The sequence below is a fragment of the Rhinatrema bivittatum genome, chromosome 6 (assembly GCF_901001135.1).
Source record: "Rhinatrema bivittatum chromosome 6, aRhiBiv1.1, whole genome shotgun sequence".
NCBI lineage: Eukaryota > Metazoa > Chordata > Amphibia > Gymnophiona > Rhinatrematidae > Rhinatrema > Rhinatrema bivittatum.
In genome coordinates, this window is record NC_042620.1 from 295,917,897 (window position 1) to 295,939,405 (window position 21,509).

A 21,509-nucleotide genomic window follows, 5' to 3' on the forward strand; every position below is an offset into this window, starting at 1 on the left:
TATTACGCCATCTCGACATCGGCAGATTGCTGCCCAGGTATCTGACAATGACTCAAGACCTGCGGAAGACAGACCATCTGTTCGTCCTACACAGTGGGAAGAAGCAAGGTGAAGCGGCCTCTCGGCCCACCATTGCCCACTGGATTAAAGACGTGGTCAGAGCCGCCTACGTGGCGGCTGGGAAGGCTCCGCCTCTACAGGTTAAGGCTCATTCTACCAGAGCCCAAGCGGCGTCTTGGGCTGAATCCTGGATGCTGTCACCGGCGGACATCTGTAAAGCGGTGACATGGTCCTCCCTCCATACCTTTTCTCGGTTCTACCGTCTGGATGTCCAGGCCAGGGAGGACTCGGCTTTTGCGAGGGCGGTACTGCATGGTCCTCAGGCAGCCTCCCGCCCAGGCGGGGTGTAAAGCTTTGGTACATCCCATTTGTCCTGAGTCCATCTGGCTACACGCCAGGAAATGTTGAGATTACTTACCTGGTAATCTTGTTTTCCTTAGTGTAGACAGATGGACTCAGCATCCCGCCCAGCTGCCTGTGTACATGGGTTTTCACTGATTCCAGGTAAGCCTTTGACTTTTGTTTTCCTAAGAGCGTACACTCTGCCTATATCCACGCCTTCCGGTTGGGAAGGCTGGCGGTCTCCAGCCACTGTCAATCGGTCAGGGGAGGCCTGTTTTCACTTTTTTCTTTACTTTTCATTGAGCGTCAGTACACACATCCATAACAGCTTTTGCAAGGAAGATTACTGAACAGCTGCGCTTCCTGTGGGGATATATACACGCCCCCGTGCTGACGTCAGATCCGTCTCCAACTGCTAGCACGCGGATACTATCCCATTTGTCCTGAGTCCATCTGTCTACACTAAGGAAAACAAGATTACCAGGTAAGTAATCTCAACAATGAGTTTTATATTATTGGATGTTCTATATGTTGTTTTGAAATATTTTAGTATGGTTTTACTGTTATTGATATTTTATATTTCTTGATTGTATTATTTGATGTTTTATGAGGAACAGTGATCTTTCTGGTTTTCCATTATTGCAATGCATACCAAATCTGGATTCTTGATGCAGGCGCGATCGGGGGGGGGGGGGGGGGTTGCTTCATTGGCCCTCCTCGTCGTTGGTGGGGGCAGTCGGCCGGTCGGGTCGCCCTCGGGGTACGCCCCTGTGGAGTCAGACGTCGGTGGATGGAGAGAGGCTCCCGGCAGTGCTGCAGAAGTCCCTGAGAGCTGGTAAGTGCGGGACTGTGTTTAACAGTCTCCTGGTGATAGAGGGGGGGACGCCCGGGGGGGAGTGAGTATTTGAAATACACTCACCCGGCCCCTCCTCTGACGTCAGGGGGCTGTGCAAGCCTCGGATCCACTGGTGCAGCTTTGTGACAGGCTCCTCTGAGGTCTAGACTAGGGCCCTGCTTTGCCGGATGCAGGCGTGATCGGGGGGGGGGGGGGGTCGCTTCGTTGGCCCTCCTCGTCATTGGTCTATACACACTGGCAACTTTTTAACATCATGTGGGCCACAAGCAGATACTTACCTCCATAAAAAGAGTCCCCCCCCACCCCACCCAAGGATTGAGAGTCAAGCGTAGGATGGACTTGCTACCCGGAGCAGCCCTTGCAGATATAAATTCGTTATATACCCTAAGGAGCAACAATCCTCCAAAAGAGGGGTTACACAGTGTTGGAAGAAGTATCTTTTTGCCCATGGTGGTATGCATGTACATATCCTTCACGGGAGAGACCCACTGTGTCATAACATATATTTATGCATTCAGAAATCCACCTTGCAATTGTTCTCTTGTTCACTGGTCTGTTGGGGTCAAGAGCAGGACATTTTGCAAAATTAAAAAATGGCTATCAAATTATGCTCAGGAGTAAATCTCATGGGGCAATGCTAAAGATCCTTCACTCTGGACTAATGTCTTTTTTTAAGCATGAGAAACAAATCCATAGTCTGAATATTTACAGATATCTGACCGTTTATGCAGAAATTTGCCATCAGGCCACAGTGATTTACCTTTTGGGTTTTGCAATAGCTAAATTATAGCTCTCATAAGGATATTGCTTTATTAAGATGACTTCCTGTGGTTTTCAGTTTGGGGAAGAGAGCTGCCATTCTGGGAGACGGTTTTCCTTTTCAGATTTTTATCCTGGTTACTGGATTTGTGGTACTGAGAAGTGAAAGTCCGAATCCCAGAGACCCTATTTTCTGTGTAAGAGTAGGCAACCTTTTTTTCATGGAGATGACAATCCATTGGAAACCTTGAGTCACTGTGCTTTGTACTAGAGGATAACTCTAGGAAGAATGTTAAAATGTTTCTTTTTCCATCTTAGTATGGGAAGTGAGGATGGTGCATTGCGGCTGCAGTCTAATAGGGGAGGGTAGATACAAGCAGATTTTGTGTTATTGAGGTTGTATTGATTTGTGGTTTTATTATGTATGTAAAGTTGTGAACCTCTTTTATTGTACTTGTACTGATTATGAGGTATATAAATGTTTTAATAGATAAATATCTCAGATACGTGTATGCAGTGAGCTTGGTTGCGTGATATATTGTTAAATTAAGGTGGATGGGTATAGGATATACCCAAATAGCCATCACGATGTGGAAGGCACATGACTCAAGGAGTTTGAATGCCCACAGCTTCAACCTCTTCCCTCTTTTTTTTTCTCTCCCTATGGTCTTGTAACCCTTTTGCATTCCTCCCATTTCCACATGACCTCTGGTACTACATACATCTGCTTGCCTCTCCTCCAAGACTCCACAATCATTTTTCAAACTCACAGGCTCAATTACCACTGATCTCTTTTTGCAAAGTACAAATTCAACCAGCCTGCAAGTTTTAAGCATGGATGGGGAGGTGTCAGGAACAGTAGGGAAAGGCTCATAGGTCAATAGTCTAACTACTGTGGGGCCTACGTACCAAGCATTTTTCTCATAGACTCAAAAAGAAGATACGGTAACAAATACAAAAAAATGGGTTGAATTAACACAAGTTTGACTCTTGTGAACAGTAACATCAACCATCAAGGCTTCAGTCACAAAATGGGATAAAACACAAGACCATTAGTACATCAAGCCCACTTCGCTTGCTCTAGTTCTTGGAAAGAAAAATTTTTTTATTCCTGAACCGCACTATTTAAAATATTGAAAGATGCTGCCTTCCTTCCTTCATCATGCAAATAAATGCGTGCATAGGTAGCCTTGACACACCCATTGCCACAGTGAAGAGATAGCAAACATCTAGGGATTAGCTGGGACACAATGGGTCTCTGCCTGAGTCACTGCTGACGTGCGACAGCCGCACAGCATGTGACAATTCATGGTTAATTATACCTAAACAAAAGAGAGGAAACAATCCAATTTCCCAATAACCACTAACACAAAATTATTTAACAAATAGGGACAATATCATCGGACTATTAGTGCTGCACTTTTAATCCACTGTATCGCGCCACGCAATGGGCCGCAACAATATCAGCTGCTTAAAAGCACTATATTGTAATCACTTGACGCTGCACCCCAACCATTAACCACCCATTTAACTCTATCCTAAACCCAATTTTCACATACCAACAACAATTTTTTTGTTTTTATTGAACTGACATATTTAATATTTAAAAAATACTTAGCTCCCACTGTATCGTTCCAAACACCGCCCCAACATGGACCATGTTTCGGCTGTCTCCAGCCTTCATCAGGGGACACCTCGTATCAACATGCAATCTAGATGCCTTTTTTACCCATACTCATTAACCTAAAATAAAAACACCATTAAAAACATTCCCACCAAGAACATTCACACATCTTCTATTTCATATCATGTATAACCACCCGCTATCCATTGTACTACTTACTTTAATGGCCAAAGCTGTACCCATCGAATGAACAGTCAAAACGTTCTTTTTTATGCACTATAATAGACGCCACAGCGTTCCAACTCGCTCCTTCACATATTCCTTTCCTCCATATAATGGCGCCTTAGCGTTCAAAACCTCCTTCACTTCCACCTAGCCTATATCTCCACTTTCCTCCCCGGAAGTCAAATCTGTCAATCATAATTATAATTACCGATGCAACCACATCTAAGGAACCAGACTCAAAACACAGACCTATTAGGGTTACATCAAATATTTAATAACACCCTGCGATTTGCCCTTAAAAGGGGTAAAAATATTAGAGACAGTGTAGTGCATTCAAATTTTGGCGATGAAGCTAGAATTAATACATCACAAGGAAATATATTAAGGGGACACTTTCCATGTAATACGTGTTCCTTTTGTGATCAGTCTTTCAGTGGAGAAGAGTTGCCCTTCTTCAAGGGGGGCAAATTTCGTTTAAGAATTTACACTGATTTCTCAGCGATGGGTGTAATTTATGGGATATGGTGCCCTTGCCCCCTTTTATACATTGGTAAAACGAAGCAATGTTTAAGGGTTAGGATGGTAGAACACAGAAGTTCAATAGTGAGACAACGTACTGAGGCACCTTTAGTCCAACATTGTTTGGCGAAGGGACATTCATTTGGTGACCTGATGTTTGCAGTAATTGAACAACCTAAGCCGTCTATACGAGGCGGGGATTTTGATAATGTTCTATTACAGAAAGAACAGAGGTGGATACATTATTTCAACACGGTAGCCCCTGGGGGGTTGAACAAGGAAATAGACTGGTCTGTGTTTTGAGTCTGGTTCCTTAGATGTGGTTGCATTGGTAATTATAATTGTGATTGACAGATTTGACTTCCGGGGAGGGAAGTGGAGATATAGGCTAGGAGGAGGTTTTGAACGCTAAGGTGCCATGATATGGAGGAAAGGAATATGTGAAGGAGCGAGTTGGAACGCTGTGGCGTCTATTATAGTGCATAAAAAAGAACGTTTTGACTGTTCATTCGATGGGTACAGCTTTGGCCATTAAAGTAAGTAGTACAATGGATAGCGGGTGGTTATACATGATATGAAATAGAAGATGTGTGAATGTTCTTGGTGGGAATGTTTTTAATGGTGTTTTTATTTTAGGTTAATGAGTATGGGTAAAAGAGGCATCTAGATTGCATGTTGATACGAGGTGTCCCCTGACGAAGGCTGGAGACAGCCGAAACATGGTCCATGTTGGGGCGGTGTTTGGAACGCTACAGTGGGAGCTAAGTATTTTTTAAATATTAAATATGTCAGTTCAATAAAAACAAAAAAAATTGTTGTTGGTATGTGAAAATTGGGTTTAGGATACAGTTAAATGGGTGGTTAATGGTTGGGGTGCAACGTCAAGTGATTACAATATAGTGCTTTTAAGCAGTTGATGCTGTTTGCGGGCCATTGCTTGGCGAGAGACTGGATTAAAAGTGTAACACTAATAGTCTGATGACGTTGTCCCTATTTGTTAAATAATTTTGTGTTAGTGGTTATTGGGAAATTGGATTGTTTCCTCTCTTTTGTTTGGATATTGTTAATAGTGAGGGGAGTGTGCTTCTGTTTTGTAATTATACCTAAAGACACTTCCATGCTGGCTACGAGGTCTCCAGAATTATTTGAGAGCATTTCCTTCAAATATCAACTTGCTTATCCTTTGGCTGTATTTCTCACTATTAGTCTATTTGTCGGTGCACTGACTCTTTTTTTTTTTTTTTCTTTTTGCTAATAATTCTATTTTATATCTTGTCTTATGTTACTTGTTTTGAGAAGTAAAGGAAAATGCAGTAAGCCATTCTAAAAAAAAGGAGCGGTTGTGACCATGGAGAGAAGGGGAATGAAGGTCATGCCAGGTCACCAACTCAGAACCTTTTTGAACTTGCTTCCTTTTTCCCATTAGGAAAAAATGGAAGGTGGGTGTTTGTTTTTTTTTTAAAGAAAATCATTTAGATTTAGGCACAGGCAATATAGACAACTTCATCTGCTGCCAGATTTTCATGGGTGCCGGGGTGCTGCTGCCGTGATCATGCTTCCATCTAGGCCAGGCACGGTGCCGCCCTCCTCTTCAAAGCTCCTGCAATTTAATCTTGCTGCAGGCCCCGTGGTGCCCCACTCCTCACATGGGTTTCCATGGTAACAAGACATCCAGGCAGGAGGAGGGGGTAGCCAGTGCATACAGGCCCTGTGCTGCTCCACTCTTCGCATGGGTAACTGGAAGCCCATGCAGGAAAAGGGGGGAGGGCTACCACAGTACTTATAGGTCCTGCACTGAGGTTAAGTTGCAGGAGTTTTAAAGAGGAGAGTGGGGTGGTGACGCCGAGGGAAGAGGGCAAGGCATGTTGATGACAGCAGGCTCACAGCTAGGAGAAGTCAGGAATGGTTCCCGAAAACAATCTGTAAATGCAAGAACTGTGGACACAATTCAGTTTACAGCCCTTTGTCCGTATAATTATTCAATTGAGCATGTTACTCAATCGTAGGACAAACTTGCCCTTATTGGCACAAAGATCTTGTATATAAATCCTTGCTGTAAATCTAAAACAACTTATTTGCAGACACAGAAGTTTTGATCCCACATGTCTTGTTCTTTCTGATTAGGTGTACCAGTTATCTGGATTTCTATATATTTTTTTTTAATGAATGTATATTGTGATGACTGTCAACCCCTGATGCAGGCATTATCTGCTACAATTTTTTGGAGGGCATGAATAAACATGTAGATAAAGCCAGTTGATATAGTGTACCTGGATTTCCAGAAAGCATTTGACAAAGTCTCTCATGAGAAACTTCTTAGGAAATTAAAAAGTCATGGGATAGGGGGCAGTGTCCTATTGTGGATTGGGAATTGGTTAACAAATAGAAAACAGAGAGTAGGGCTAAATGGTAAAATTTCCCAATGGAGAAAGGTGAATAATGGAGTGTCCCAGGGATCTGTTCTGGGACCACTGCTTTTTAATATACTTATAAATGATCTTGAAAGGGAACGAATGAGGTGATAAAATTTGCCAATGACACAATATTATTCAAAGTTGTTAAATCACAAGAGGATTGTGAAAAATTGTGAGCGGACCTTGTAAAACAGAGAGATTGGGCATGCAAATGATATTTAATGTGGACAAATGCAAACTGGAGCACTTAGGGAAGAGTAACCCAAATTATAGCTACACAATGCAAGGTTTCACACTAGGATTCACCATTCAAGAAAAGGATCTAGGAGAAGTCATTGATAAGATGTTGAAGTCTTCTATTCAGTGTGCAGCAGCAGCCAAGAAAGCAAATAGAATGCTAGGGATAATTAGGAAAGGAATGGAAAATAAACAGAGAATATCATAGTGCCTCTATATCACTCCATGCTGCGATCTCATCTTGAGTATTGTGTACAGTTCTGATCATCGCATCTCAAAAAAAAAAAATAGAATTAGAAAAGGTACAGAGAAGGGTGACCAAAATGATAAAGGAGATAAAACAATTCCCCTATGGAAGAAAGGCTAAAAAGGTTATAACTCTTCAACTCGGAGAAGAGAGAGCTGAGGGGAGATATGATAGAGGTTTATAAAATAATGAGTGGAATGGAATTTTTTTTTATTTTTTATTTTATTTAGCATTTGTTTATATACCGAGGTACAGCTGACATAGCCTTCACTCCGGTTTACATTATAACAAACCAGTTACATTTAAATTCATAACAGTGTGACAGAGATTGAATCAGAACATTAACTTAATAAAAGTCAATAAAAACATTGAACAATAGATATGAGTGTATGCAACACTTGAAGTTGACGGTTGAAACCGTTAATGAGAAAAAAAAAAAAGGTTTCTGCGAGACAGGACGAATGTCAGAAGGAGGGGATTGCTGGCATAAAAAGGAACGTGAAGGTGGATATGAAAAAGATTTATGTTCAGTTGTCATTGGGTTAGCAGCCATTGTAAGACTGTGAGAGTAGCCAATCTGTAAGATCTTTTTTAAAAGATTTAAAGTTTTCTTGCGAATTGAGGTGTTGAGGTAGTGAGTTCCATAATTTTGGGCCGACGATAGAGATGGCTCTATTTCTAGTGGAGGATAGTTTGGCTTGTGGTAATGAAGGGACATCCAGCTGAACTTTATATGTAGATCTTGTTGTATGTGATGATTTATGTAGGAATGAGTAAATGTTAACCAGTTGCTTACTCTTTCAAAGAATACAAAGACCAGGAGACACACAATGAAGTTACTGGGTAATATATTTAAAACTAGGTAACCCAAAAGAGATGTAGTTGGAGGGCCTGCCAAGGAAGCAGGATCCAGTACGGAACAGGATATTCCTTTATTGCCGTTATCCCCTGGAGCCCCCTGGAATGGGGTGCTGTAGTTCCCCCTTCCCCCATTGCCCCCCACTATTTATTTTGGGGCTTATTTACTGTCACTGTTTCTCAGTCTCCTCCCTCCAACCACGACAGGCTGATCTGCAATGAGACTTTCTACCTGTTCTGACTATGGAGGAGAGAGGGAGATCCCTGGAGTCCCCACCCAGTGGAATAGATGGGGAGCTGGGCAGACCTACAGCCCCCCTCCCCCAAAGAATATTATGAGGAAACCCCATAAGATGGTGACAAGATTCCTGGTTCTAGAGCTGATATGGTCTTGAATGTTGCCAAGGTGACCTGTACTCCATTTGTGAGTACTCTTAAACCCTGGTGAGGTAGGGAGGTGCCTGGAAAATACTCCAGGCAGCCCCAGGATGTATAGTGAAGACCTGTGACCTGGGTCAGAGTAGATACTTCACTGTTGCCTTGGAAGCTGAGCAGGAAGAGGGCACCTACAAAAACTTCTCGTGCCCCTCACTGAGCTGACGTTCCTCCTTGCGCCCACAGTCTTAGCAGGCTGTGGGAACTGCCCGTAATGGACTTCCAGACCGTGTCCCGGAGAGTTCTGGGCCGGCTGGTGGTGCATACCGTGCACCGCCTTGCCCTCGCTCCGAAGCCTGACACGCCCTGGCGGGAGGTGTTGGGGCCGAGAGGCGGGGACGGAGGCGGGCCCCGCTGGGGGTCATTCTATTCCGGGATGATCCCCAGCTACGAAGGGGACCGCTCCTGGAGGTTGGCACACAGGGCTGTGGCCACCAGCCAGTTCAAGGCACGGGTGTTCCAGGAAGACTCCTCCTGTCCGTTCGGCTGCGGGCAGGAGGAGGACTTCTTCTACCTGGGGCTTCAGTACCCCAGGCTCACCCTGTTCCTATCCTTTTTGAAGGGTTTGTTTTTGGGTTTTTGGTTACATTTCACCCCGCACCACCTTATTTACAGGCGCGCGCCCAGGAGGGGGCCTCTGCGCCAGAGGGACGACCTGGTCAACTATCTCCTGTCCGCCGCCAGATCCTCAGTCTGGTGGTCGCGGCAGGAGATGTTGACCGAGAGGCGGTCCCTCGAGTGCGAGGTCCTCTTCCGCTCAGTGGTGCGCGCCCGGCTCAAGGCAGAGTACTTCTGCTCGCTGTCCACTGGGTGGATGGCGTTTACCCGCCGGTGGGTGGTGGACAGGGTGCTCTGCTCCCCTCCCCTTTTTGAGTTAATCCTGTTTATTTGAGTTTTTTGCGTTGTAGTTATGTTTTACTTTGTGCACGTTTTGGGTGTCCTTTCTCCCCCTTCCCTCCCTTCCCCCCCCCCCCCCCACCCCTCGCTAAGGAACACAGCGAAGGGGGTGAGGGGTCGTCCCCGCCCCCTTCCCTGGTCCCAAAAGGGATCCCCCCTTCCCTGTTTTATGGTCGGCAATCCCCCCCCTTCCCTGCCCCATCCCCCGCTCCTGTGGCGGCATTTTGCGGGCCCCCTACACCTGAGGTTGTCGCCCATCCCCTCCCCCCCCCCCCAGCAGGTGTGAGGATTGTTTCGTCGCTGACGGCAATGGTGGCAGCAAGGTGACCGCATCCTGCTTGCCTCTCGCTGGGTGTGCAGCTGGTAGCGGAGGACGTCGGCAGTTGACACTGGCTGCTGCGGCCTGTACCCGCCTTCTGGCAGGTCAGATGACAGCACGGCATGCAGGTAAGTGGAGGTTTGAGGGTGTTTTTTTCGGCCACATAGACACCTCGTGGCCTCTTGTTAAGACTCCCACTTCCCTCCCTTTGATCTCTTTTTACTGTTGGTCTCCAGCACCCTCTCTAGGAGGTGCTGGAGGAGTGATGTTCCCCTCTTTTGTTTTTTGTTCTCCTGTTTCTTTTAGGGGGCAGGCCGGCCTTCAGCCGCCCCCGCCTCCCTTCCTGGTCTTAAAATAGACCCCAGGATTTATAGTGAAGACCTGGGACCTGTGACAGAGTAGATACTTCACTGTTATCTTGGAAGCTGAGCAGGAAGGAGGGCACCTACAAAAACTTCTCATGGAATGGGGAGATTTCTCATAGATCTAAGAACCCAAGGATCCCAATGTCCCATTTATGGGGAGGTAAGGGATGAGGGAACACTGGATAATAGAGGGTCAGCAGGCAGCAAAGAGACTATTGGCCTCATGGGACCTGTCATCCGCACAATCTAACTGGTGACACTCCAGGGAAAGGGAACCAATCGGTATAGCAGTAAGGTGGAAATGAAAGGCCAACATGGGGCTGGTGGCTCCTTGTCAGCTGCCAGATATTTGTGGCTGATCTGTTAACAGATGATGGCTCTAATGTTTGGTACCTTGAATACCAAAAGCTACAAAGAAGGTCTCTTTGGGCATTGGGTGCTCTCTGTCCTTCGGCAGGGAGAGTGGGGAGTGGTGTTACTCAATGGCATTTTATAGGAGACTAATATCACTCTGGAGGCTGAGGCATCTTGGCTTCTGGAGTGGCGCAGCAGGGTGGCCTTCAACTGTTCTGTAGGTTTAATCAGTGGAGTGGTCATCTTATTAGCAGAACCTTGCAAGCCAAGGTGCTGGATGTCCAACCCTTTGTGGCAGGCCAGGTGCCATATCTCCATGTTTGGGTTGAGGGCTGCGCAATTATACTAGTTAACGTGTATACCAGCTATAAGGCACCAGAGAGCATCATTCTTCTGTTGGGTGTCAGCCTTTTTTAATGCTCTGAACAGCATTGAGGAGCTGGCACTTGGGGACGGATTTAAACTGTACCCTTGTGCCGCTTGACCATACAGGTATGGAATATCATGCTCGCATGTTGGACCTGGGGGAGGCAGTTTACCTTCTCTCCCTGGCTGATGTCTTACAATGGACACGCCTTTATCTGGGTGGGGCAAGTTTGGGTGTCTTGCTCCTGGCTTGACCACTTTTATTTCTTTAAAATCTTAATGCCCTGGGTCCTCTCCCATGACAGTGAGGTGGCAGCCTTCCCTACCATGTGGTGACCATGAGGGTGAAGCTCAACTCTGACAAGCCTTGAGCCTCCCACTGGTAGTTTAACAAACTCCATCCTGGAGGAGAAGGGCTCATAGCTACAGTCAAGGAGCTTTAGGTGAACTGGTGTGAGCATGAGGGGGATTTCTCTTCACTTAGTCTGTGATTGGACAGGGGAAAGGCCCATCTTAAGCTTCGCTGTCAGCAGTATACCAGAGATGTTAATGGGCAGCAGGGCCTCCGACTGAGCAACTCAAGGAGGAAGCTCTTGCTGTCTATGATGGTGAGGATCAGGCTCTATGATGCCTCGAGTACACGAGAAAGGGTGCACCCTTTGCCCCTCAGGGAGCAATGAGGCCTCAGGGCTTTTGTACAGTCACGGATTTAGTTTTTTTGGGAGATGGACCACAGCTCAGACTTCTTCTCTGGGCTGGAAAAGAAGAGGGGGGAATAAGAAGTTTATAGCCCGTCTGCTCTCCGTGGAATATCATTGTCTGGTTTTGCTCCCGCCTCCCTCCTGGTGGGGGAGAAGTTATTTGCCTCTGCTGTTTGGCTTTATTTGTGTTCTGTTTGTTTGTGGGGTTTTTCGGTGAGACAGCAGGGAATTCAGCCCTATGGGGCATCTTTTCCATTACTTGGATTTTTTGTCTGTTGGGTGAGTTTTCAACCCTTGTGATGCGGGGCCCACAGTGGTCTTCTTGAGGTGAAACTTTGGCTGGTCCTATCCTGTTTTAAAATAGATGGCTACTGGAGCTCAGCCCTTGAAGAGCTACTCCTGCTGTTTTTTGTGAGGTTTTTTTGCCTTATCCATTTGTTTTAAGATTTTACAGTTAAGTTTTTCTTCCTCCCTTCTTTGGATTATCTTTTTCTGCGCAATGTTGAGTTTCCTTTTTTTCCCCCCTTTTGTTGCTGTTTGTGTTTTAGAAAAAGAGAGTTCTTTTTCAGCTGCCAGTTGGCAAGCTGCTTTGCTGCAGGGTTTTCTTTTTCTGCTGTTTAGGACTCAGGAAGTCCTATCGCTCCCTAGTACATTTGCAACCCAAGGACGGCCTTCTCTGCTCCTTCAGTTGAGGAGCTCTTGGGATCAGGGGAAGTGGCCCCATTTTCCTTTACTCCCCCCCCCCCCCTGGTGTTTTTGCATTTGATTGTGGTATTTATTTTTTATTTTAAAGTTTGTTTTGTTTGGAGCAGGGTTTTTATGTGGAGGTTGTTTTCTTTTGTGTTCTGTAGTGAGTGAGGGGGGTCACCGCACCCTCCATCCCCCTCTTTCATTTTTTAATAGCGTCCAAGGAAGAAGAGAAGCCCCTTTCCCTGACCGCACCTCCTTTCCTTTCAGTCAGACATAGACAAGCCTGTGTAACAGCTTCTGAAAAAGAAGCAAAAAAAGTTAAAGGCATGCACGCTTGCTCTGCAGAGCTTTGTGCACCCAGGGAACCCAGGGTCATCCGGAGCTATTCTCCAGCCCCTTCTCCCCCAGCACCACGAATCCCAGGGTGGGGGAGCTGGTGCTGAGGAAATATTAGATGGAGGTACTCTACAAGGGGCGTGTTTGCCCAGACCAGGTGTCTGCAAGGCCCGGGGAAACAACCCTGCACACTAGGACAACTCTGTGCATTAACCGAGGCCTTTAAACAGCCTCCCAGCAGGGGGAGCTGCACAGTCAGCGCCAAGCAGACATCTTGTGGGACTGCTGGGCCTATTTCTTTTAAGCATTACCTGAAGGAACCAACCAGAGTCGAAGGAGGCCCAAAGGAGACTCCTTTGGTCAAGTTATCCCTTATCAGATGGCCCCTGGCGAGAGAATATAAAATCCAGAGCAATTCTAGGTGATGCCTCTGCCAATGCGGAAAGCTTTGGAGGAGGGTTGAGGGGGGGACGGGACATTAAAGATACCCTAAAGGGATATACTCACTCTGTTGGAGGACCACAAGAGATGAGACAACACGGAGGAGGCCCCATAGAAACTTCTCACCACTGCAGAGGTTCAGAAGGAGCAGGATGGATCCAAAGAGAGCCCAGGAAGAGCTTCTGTCATCCAAGCCAAGACCCAGACAGGTTATGGGAAAAGAAAAATTGCAAGTTTTCCCATCTCCCCTGACCTTTTCTCCTGCTCTGAAAACCATAAGCTCAAGGTTTTTGCCCAGCCCTTGCTGTACAGGGTGAGGATCCATGCACTAAGTAGACTTGTCTTTTGATGCTTTCCCAACACAAATTCTTCTTTTTTTTTTTTGTCAAAGTTCTGCAATAATTTAGGACTTTATTATTTGCTCGTGAAGTGATATTTGATTGTAATTCAACTTTAAGGCTCAGGGGGTTATTACTATGCAAATTCCCAACCTGAAATGCACTTATATCTCTCCAATATTGGTCTGATCACCTTCACAGGAGTCACCCTTGTGACTTCCTCAGGCTGACAGCTCAGATTGACTCCCTCTTCCTGGGGCCATACAATATAATGGCGCTGGCCTCTGCTTCACCACTGGCCACTTTGCTTAAGTTGGAGAACTGAGGCTCGAGTGCCGGCAATGTCTCCTGCCCCCTGAAGCCCCCTGGAACAGCGATTTGGTAAGGGGCTGGGATGAAGTGAGGTCCGTGGAGGGGTCTCAGAGGAGGTTCTCTGAGGCAACATCTGTGGGCATGGGGGGGGGGGGGGGGCTGGACCTTGTTTTTTTGTTTGTTTACATTTTCTAATCTGGTGGGTAGTGGCTGATGGGGTGAGAGCTTGGACAGGGAGGGCCTTGGTGAAGCAGGTTTGGTGGGGAGGGGCTATTTTCATTTCATTTCCTTTTTTTTGGGGGGGGGTTAATTTTGGGTAACAGGAGGGAGGGGTCAGAGTGTGTTGGGAACAGGTGGGGGAGAATTGCAGGAGGCAGAAGGGGCTGGCTGAGGACTGGGGAAGGAAGATCAGGAATGTGCTGAGGTTGGGTTAGGGAGGGGGGATCAGGAATGTGGGGTCAGACTGGGCAGGGGAGAAGAGAGTGCTGAGAAGCTGGAGTCGGGCTGTGCAGGGTTTGGGCTGGGAGAGAGGTCAGGGTGTACTGGGGCAATGCCAGTGAGGAAGGAAGTGCTGGGATCGGGCTGGGGGGGGGGGGGGTGTCAGACTGTGCCGGAAGGACAGTGTGGTGAGGTAGAGTTGGGGGGGGGGGGGGGGCGGGACGACAAGTGTGCTGGATTCAGGAGGGGGAGGGGTTGAGGAGAGGGAGTCAAATGTACAAGGGTCGAGCTTGGGGGGGGGGTCAAGTGTGCTGGGGTCGAGCTCAGGAGGGGGTGGGGATCGAATGTGTTGGGGGTTGAGGAGGGAGGGAGGGGTCACAATGCTGGGATCTAACTGGGGATATAGGGAGGGTAGAGTGTGTTGGGGTCCAGCTGGTGGCTGGAGTCAACAATCTGTTGCAGTCAACTTAGGGAGGGGTGTTAGGCTGGGCAGGTGAGAGGCACTGCTGTCAATGGGCAGGCAGCTGAGGTCAGGCTAGGAATGGAGAAAGAAGTGCTGAGTTCTGGCTGAAGCAGGGGGTTAAAGTGTGCTGGGGTCGGGTTGGGAGAGGAGGGTCAGGGTTAGGCTGGGACATAGCGTTGAGCAGTGTGCTGAGGTCGGGTTAGGGAGGGTGGTTAGGAGTGTGCTAGGGAGAAGAGAGCGCTGGGATTGGGATGGCCAGGGAGTTAGGGTGTGCTGGGGATGGGGGTCACAGTGCGCTTGGCATGGACTGAGGACAAGCTGAGGAGAAGGGTGGAAAGGAATGCTGAAGTCAGACTAGGGAGGAGGACAGTAAATAAGGGCCTCCCTGGAAGTTCAGTGGATTTCAGCTAATCTAGAGGTACTCAACCTGTGGCATTTTTTCTCATGCTGCAAAAAATGTCCCCAAGCCAGTTTAGGGAATATTTGCTTCTGTGCTTGTGCAGAAACCCTTTGACAAAGTATTTCACACATGACAGACATGGTTTTTGATCGTAAGTCTGGGAGAGCTCCGTTCTAGTTACTGACTGGCTATGCTACTTCCTTATTAAAGATAGCAAGCTTATTTTTGTATTTATTTTTTCAGACACTTGCAGTTGTATTTTTTTGCATTGATTTGTTGGTATGAATTTCTGTAATTTTCTGTAACTGTAGCTGGTGTTTTTCTGCTTTTTCATTTTGCCCACAGACTTTGCCTGTGAATGTGAAAATTGCTGTTTGGGGAATCACATTAGTTATTTTTTAAACCATAATTTCTTTTTGTGTGTTAAATAAATATGAACAAAAAAAAGTTATTTTCACAACTCTGTGTATTTGTGTTTTGCATAGGTAAATCAGGAGCTTTTCTGAGCCACAGGCATCTCCGGAAAATCAGTTTGCAGTTACTTTAATTATGGCAGGAAAAAGAGAGCATCACACACCCGAGGGAGAGAAAATGACTATTGCCTGCAGGCTTCCATCTCATTACGGTTTAAAATTTTAGGCTTTTATTAATAACTACAAGCAGAAATAGTCAACATTCAGAGAATTATAGTTAACCAGCTGCTTTCAGCCCTCAGAGACAGGGCAGTCATTGAACAAACGGTGCCGCAAACAGGGGTTGCTTTTGGTGGCTTCCTTTCATTTTAGGCTCGTGTGCTCGCAGACTGGCTCAGAAGGATGATGTGACGTTCCTCCCCCACCCACCTGCCCCCAGCTTGGCACCCAGGGGCAGTCACCCTGCAATGGCCCTGCTTATAGACCGAGTCTCATTCCCACTGCCAGGATCCCATTAGCAGTGGGGACAATGATGAAACTTTGTTCTTCATTTGGCTCTTGGCAGAGGTTAAATGACTAACTCAGTCTCAAAAACAAATATTATGTTTAGCTAGAGCAGCTACTGTTGATTAAGTGTGCTTCTCTCTCCATAAGGGCACACCCAGCAGTGAGGTTCACAGGAGTTGCATTTGACACCCATTCTTTTGTTCCTCATTCAAAAGATCTGTCAGATATTGATTGGCCCTCGGTTAACCCTTTCCCCGTCTTAGCTACCTCCTATACTTAAACGTGGCTTGTAAAATTTTAGGGGCAAGGGCTGTTGCAATTGTGTGAATTACATACACTGTGTAGTGCACAGCAACAGTAAACATGAGCAGGGCTGACATTAAGAGGGTGTGAGGCCCCGGGGCAAATTCAACCCAAACGGGGGGGGGGGGGGGGGGGGGGGGGCCCTGGAATGCTGACCTTCATAACTTTTAGTTTTGGAGATGGGGCTACCACGACAGCGCGGGGGTCCCCAAAATTGTGGGGCCCAGGGCAGTCGCCTCTATTTGCCCTCCCATCCCCCTCTGCATGGTCCTGATTATGAAAGACGTAGTGGTAGCAAAATCATTTCACATAATTCAGTTGGTAGTTAAAATCACTACTCTATCCCATTTCTCATCTGTCTGCCATTTCTTAGCACATGCTAGTAAGTTACGTGATTTGAAAGTTTCTTCTACTCACTGTTGGTTCTGATCCTTCTCAGAGCCCCATGTAGGATTCACACTGGTACAAACATGTAAAGCGTAAATACTTTGCAAACAACCCAAGAGTGAACTCGGAAAAGGAGAGATGTTTAACAAGGGATGATACTACAAAATGTGCACAACTTTTATTCCAAAAAAAGTGTAAAAAAAAATGCATACACTAAGACAGAAGAGAGAATATCGTATGTAGGAATAAGGACCCAATCATTATCATCATCATTTATTTCACGCTTTTCCAACTGGAGAGCTCAAGTTGTGTTACAACAGGTCAATGTTTACATACTTAGGGGGTAATTTTCAAAACGTTTTATGCACAAAAATGCACTTTACACTTGTAAGTGGGCTTTTAAAATTTGCTACGATATATGCTATTGAATTGTCAATAGGTTTTACGTACAGAAGTGCACTTTAAACGCATAAATGGGCTTTTGAAAATTGCTGCAATATATGCTACTTTTATATGCAGAACTTAGGGCCGGATTTTCAAAGGCTACGCGCATAAAACCTGGGCCTTACGCGCGCCGGGCCAATTTTCAAAGAGCCTGGCCACGTGTGTAAACCCCCGGGACACGTGTAAGTCCTGGGGTTAGCGAAAGGGGCGGTCCAAGGCAGGGCTAGAGGTGCCCGGCACAGCGGCCATTTGCCACTGTGCTGGGGGATCGTGCGCCAGCAGGGTGCCGACATGCGCAACTTGCTCCTGCTCAGAAGCAGGAGCAAAAGGTAGGACAAGGAATTTGGGGGGATTTAGGATAGGGATAGGGGGAAGGGAGGTTAGGCTAGGGGGTTGGGAAGTTCCCACCCAGTCCGTTCCAATTAAGGAGCGGACTGGAAGGGAACTGGGGAAGGCCCTGATGTGTCGCCGCGTGTAATTGCATATGTGTTCCCTTGCTTGTGCGCGCCGACCTGGCATTTTATAACATGCACACGCCAACGCGCACGTTATAAAATCGCACGTCCATGTGTGTGCGCGCGCGTAACGTTTTAAAATCTACCCCTAAGTGTGACAAGTGCATAAAGGTCAGCATAAGGACAATATAGGGATACATCATATGTGCACCAAAATAAATAAGTCAGAGAGAAATACATCAGAGAAGTACGTCAGAGTAAGGTGCTGTAAATTAAGGCAACAGAGAAAGTAAAGAACTACAGATTTTTGTTATTAGGATGATTGCTCACGCATGTGCAGAAGGGTCTTAAAAAGCTATTGTACTGATCAGGGTTTGAGAATAATAAACTATGTTAGGAAGCTAACAGAGTCATGATTTTAGTAGTTTTCTGGAAACTAGCAGATTAGGAGCTAGTCTGATTCTGGGTGGCAAGCTATTCCAAAGGGTTGGGACGCCACTGACTAGAGGAAGCTATCTGGTGCTTGTGAGGCACTACACCTAAGGAGGCACTAGTAGGTAGCATTGTGCCCTGGGGAGCTTGGAGTGAGAGGGCACATGTTGGATGAATCAGTAACTGAATACAACTGTTTAGGGCTTTGAAAGGAGTTGAAGTCGGTCCAGAGGGTGACTACTAAAATTGCCATTGGTCTTCATTCTAAAGCTTAAGGGGACAGATTTAAAGATCTAAACATGTATACCCTAGACTAGAGGAAAGGTGAGATGGGGAGATATGATAGAGACATTGAAATACTTCCAAGGTTTCCATGCAGAGGAGGCAGGCCTCTTTAAAAAAAAAAAAAAAAAAAAAAGGAAGTTCTAGAAGCAGGAGTCATGCGATGAGGGTGAAAGGGGGTAGACTCAGAAGTAATCTAAGGAAATATTTCTTTACAGAGAGGGTGGTGGATGCATGGAAAAGCCTCCCTGTAGAGATAGTGGAGACAAAGTCAGTATTTTAATTCAAGAAAACATGGGATAAACACAGAGGATCTCTGAGGGAGGGGTAGGGATTGTAAAGCGGGTATGGATGGGTGGGCTAGATAGGCCGTAATGGCCTTTTTCTGCCATCACGCTTCGATGAAAGGTAGAACCAAATTTTCAAATTAGGCTCTGTAGAGTTTCAGCAGTCAGTACAAGGATTGTAGTCTAAATGTATTACATTTAGCAACAATTGGGCTGCAGTTTTCTGTATATGTTTCAGGTGTACGTTTTTGTTGTTTTGCTTTTAATTGGAATCCCAATGTAGAGAGAGTTATAGTAATCCAGGCAGGAAATCACACAGGCTTGGATGAATGACAAATAATGGAGCCAAAAAACATGCACATTTAGATTTTAATAGCGACCAAATGAAGAAGATCGGTAAACACCAAGTGAACTTTATTGAAATAAAATGCCCGACTCAGGCCGAGTTTCGCTCAATTCTGAGCTGCTTCAGGGGCTATTATAAAAAACAGAATCGGGCGAAACTCGGCCTGAGTCTGGCATTTTATTTCAATAAAGTTCACTTGGTATTTACCGATCTTCTTCGTTTGGTCACTACTAGCAATATTGGATCGGTTTCCAATTTGTTTCTTTGGACCTTCCCATTTAGATTTTAATCAGTCTAACATATAGTGCTGCTTTAAGGTCTGTGAGCCAGTGCAACAGCTACAACAGCATACAGAAACTGCCTAATAGATTAAGCTAAAAAGAGATGGGATTAGATTTAGAAGCTTCTATATTGGAGCCATATTTTAATACATATTCTATTCATTCAAAAGGCCAAAAGGTGCTAAGATGTACTATCTTTATACTATTTATTTTTTAGAAGAGAGCTTAATCCTCCTGCTTTGGCGATGTTTGATACATCATCATGTCCCCAGTAGGATCAGGTGGAAGGGTCTTAATCTTCCACATTAGACAGCATTTAGTCTCTGCCAAAAAGGGACCATCCTCTGTGAATAACTTAAAGCTCCATGTTTGTTATATACCGGTACTTGATTTTTGCCAAAAGACCAAGAAGAGCTCTATTATGAAAAGTGTTGTTGTAAATCAATAGCTGACTGGGTGAATTGCTGGCTGGATGGAGTGTATGTATCTTCTCCACTCCACTATGGAAAGCTCCGGAAAGTTAATCGAAACACCAATAAAAGCTGATTTGCCCTACTCTCCTCCCCCTCCCCACCTCCCTCTCTTAGGAGAAGGCTGCCCCGGGGCTGTTATAATTGCCCCTCAGGCAGCCTCCCTTTGGAGGGCAGCAGGACAAACCAGCTAATATTTGATTAATTTTTGCATTGCATTTCAAAGTATTTTATGGGACCTAAATGCTCATTGTGTATTTCACTTGCTTCTTATTGTATTATCATCCACATAATGTCACCTTAATGTCTGCAATCAGCCTTTATTGTATTTATTATGTGTTGGATGCTACTTTTTTGCATTATATATCGGATCAACCTTTTATTGCATTCTCTATGTAACAATGCTCCCTTAAGATTTGCAATATATTTGAACTGCTGTTTGTTGTATTTATAATGTACCAGTTTGTCAGATGTATATCTATCAATAAAGATTATTTTATAAAAAAAAAATCAATTGTCATCTACCAAGAGGCTTTAACCAATTAAACAAAAATGTTAAGTTCTTGTCTATAAGGAGGGATGGGGGCTGGTTCTCTAAGGCTAAGCCAATGTGCCTTGAAGCCTGACCTGGTGTGCCACAGAAAAGTCACCACTGCCTGATGATCCTTCTCTCATCACTTCACAACAAGAGTCACCAGCAGTTGCTCTTAAGTTCTCACAAAGGAGCTCCTTATGTAATCATGCATGCCTCTTCTTCCTAACTACAGCTCCAGCGTGTGGTAATTATTAGGCAGCATGCAGGGCCTGGAGAGCCAGGCTACACTTTTTGTTTGGTGCACACAGTGTATACAGAGGGACCTTTGTTTTCAGTTTTTATTTTATTTTTCCTGGGAATTTTGATGTAACAACAACAAAAAAAAAAATCAGTATAAAAATGACTTTTTCCATTGATTTTTCTCTTGTGTGTTATAAGTTGTTTTTCCATAGATTTTTTTTTTCTTGTTGTTATAACTTTGAAATTCCCAGGGAAATCAAAATAAAAACTTAAATCAAAGGTCCCTATACATACAGCATGCTAGGAGCAGCTGCAGTGGAGCTCTGGCAGCCACATGCTGCAGCCAAGGTAACTTTTTCAGTCAGCTTCTGGCACCCCACCAACTTCTCCCTTTTTCTGAACTTGTATATAGAAGGAACTGGCCCATTGTTATGTCTCTGCCCTCTCTCTCCATTTTAAAATTTGAAAGGACTTTCAGTGTTTCCCTGGTTCTTCTTTTTGACCATAGGAACCCATATTGCATGCCAGGTAGAGGCTGATGTGCCCACACAGCATTTTTGTTCATTTAGGTGTTTCTTGGGCTTGAAAAGGTTGGGAAACACTGGTTTAACCCACACAAAGAGTGAGCAGATGTCTGTATGTAGCACAGTGTTCATTATGGTCCTGTGCCACAGTACCACACACCTATACCAAGTGCCGTACGCTGTAGGTATTGCCGTTATATACTGAATCTTGACTAGTTATTTCCTGTATGATAGTACCCCTAACAGATCCCAGCTACTGTAACACTTTTTGATCCCTCTTGTTAGAAAAATGCGCTATAAATAAACGATGATGGCGCTCTTTCATGTTAATCAGATTCATTTTAAGAACATTATAAAATATACTCACGTGTTAATTATTTTGCTTTTGGCCATGATAAATTCTACATGAGCATAGTTGTAATTTTGTTCATTCAGAGACTTTTAAGCAATGTTCAGAAGTGGCTGGGCTACTTTTTACAGGGTTGAGTGAAAAGTCTATTAGAGGCTGCTGTGCAAGAGGAAACCATGAGCTAAGGAAGGGAGAAAAATTGGACGTTGCCTTAATCCCAATGGGCCAGTTGATTTTTATGCTGGGAAAGTAAAAAAA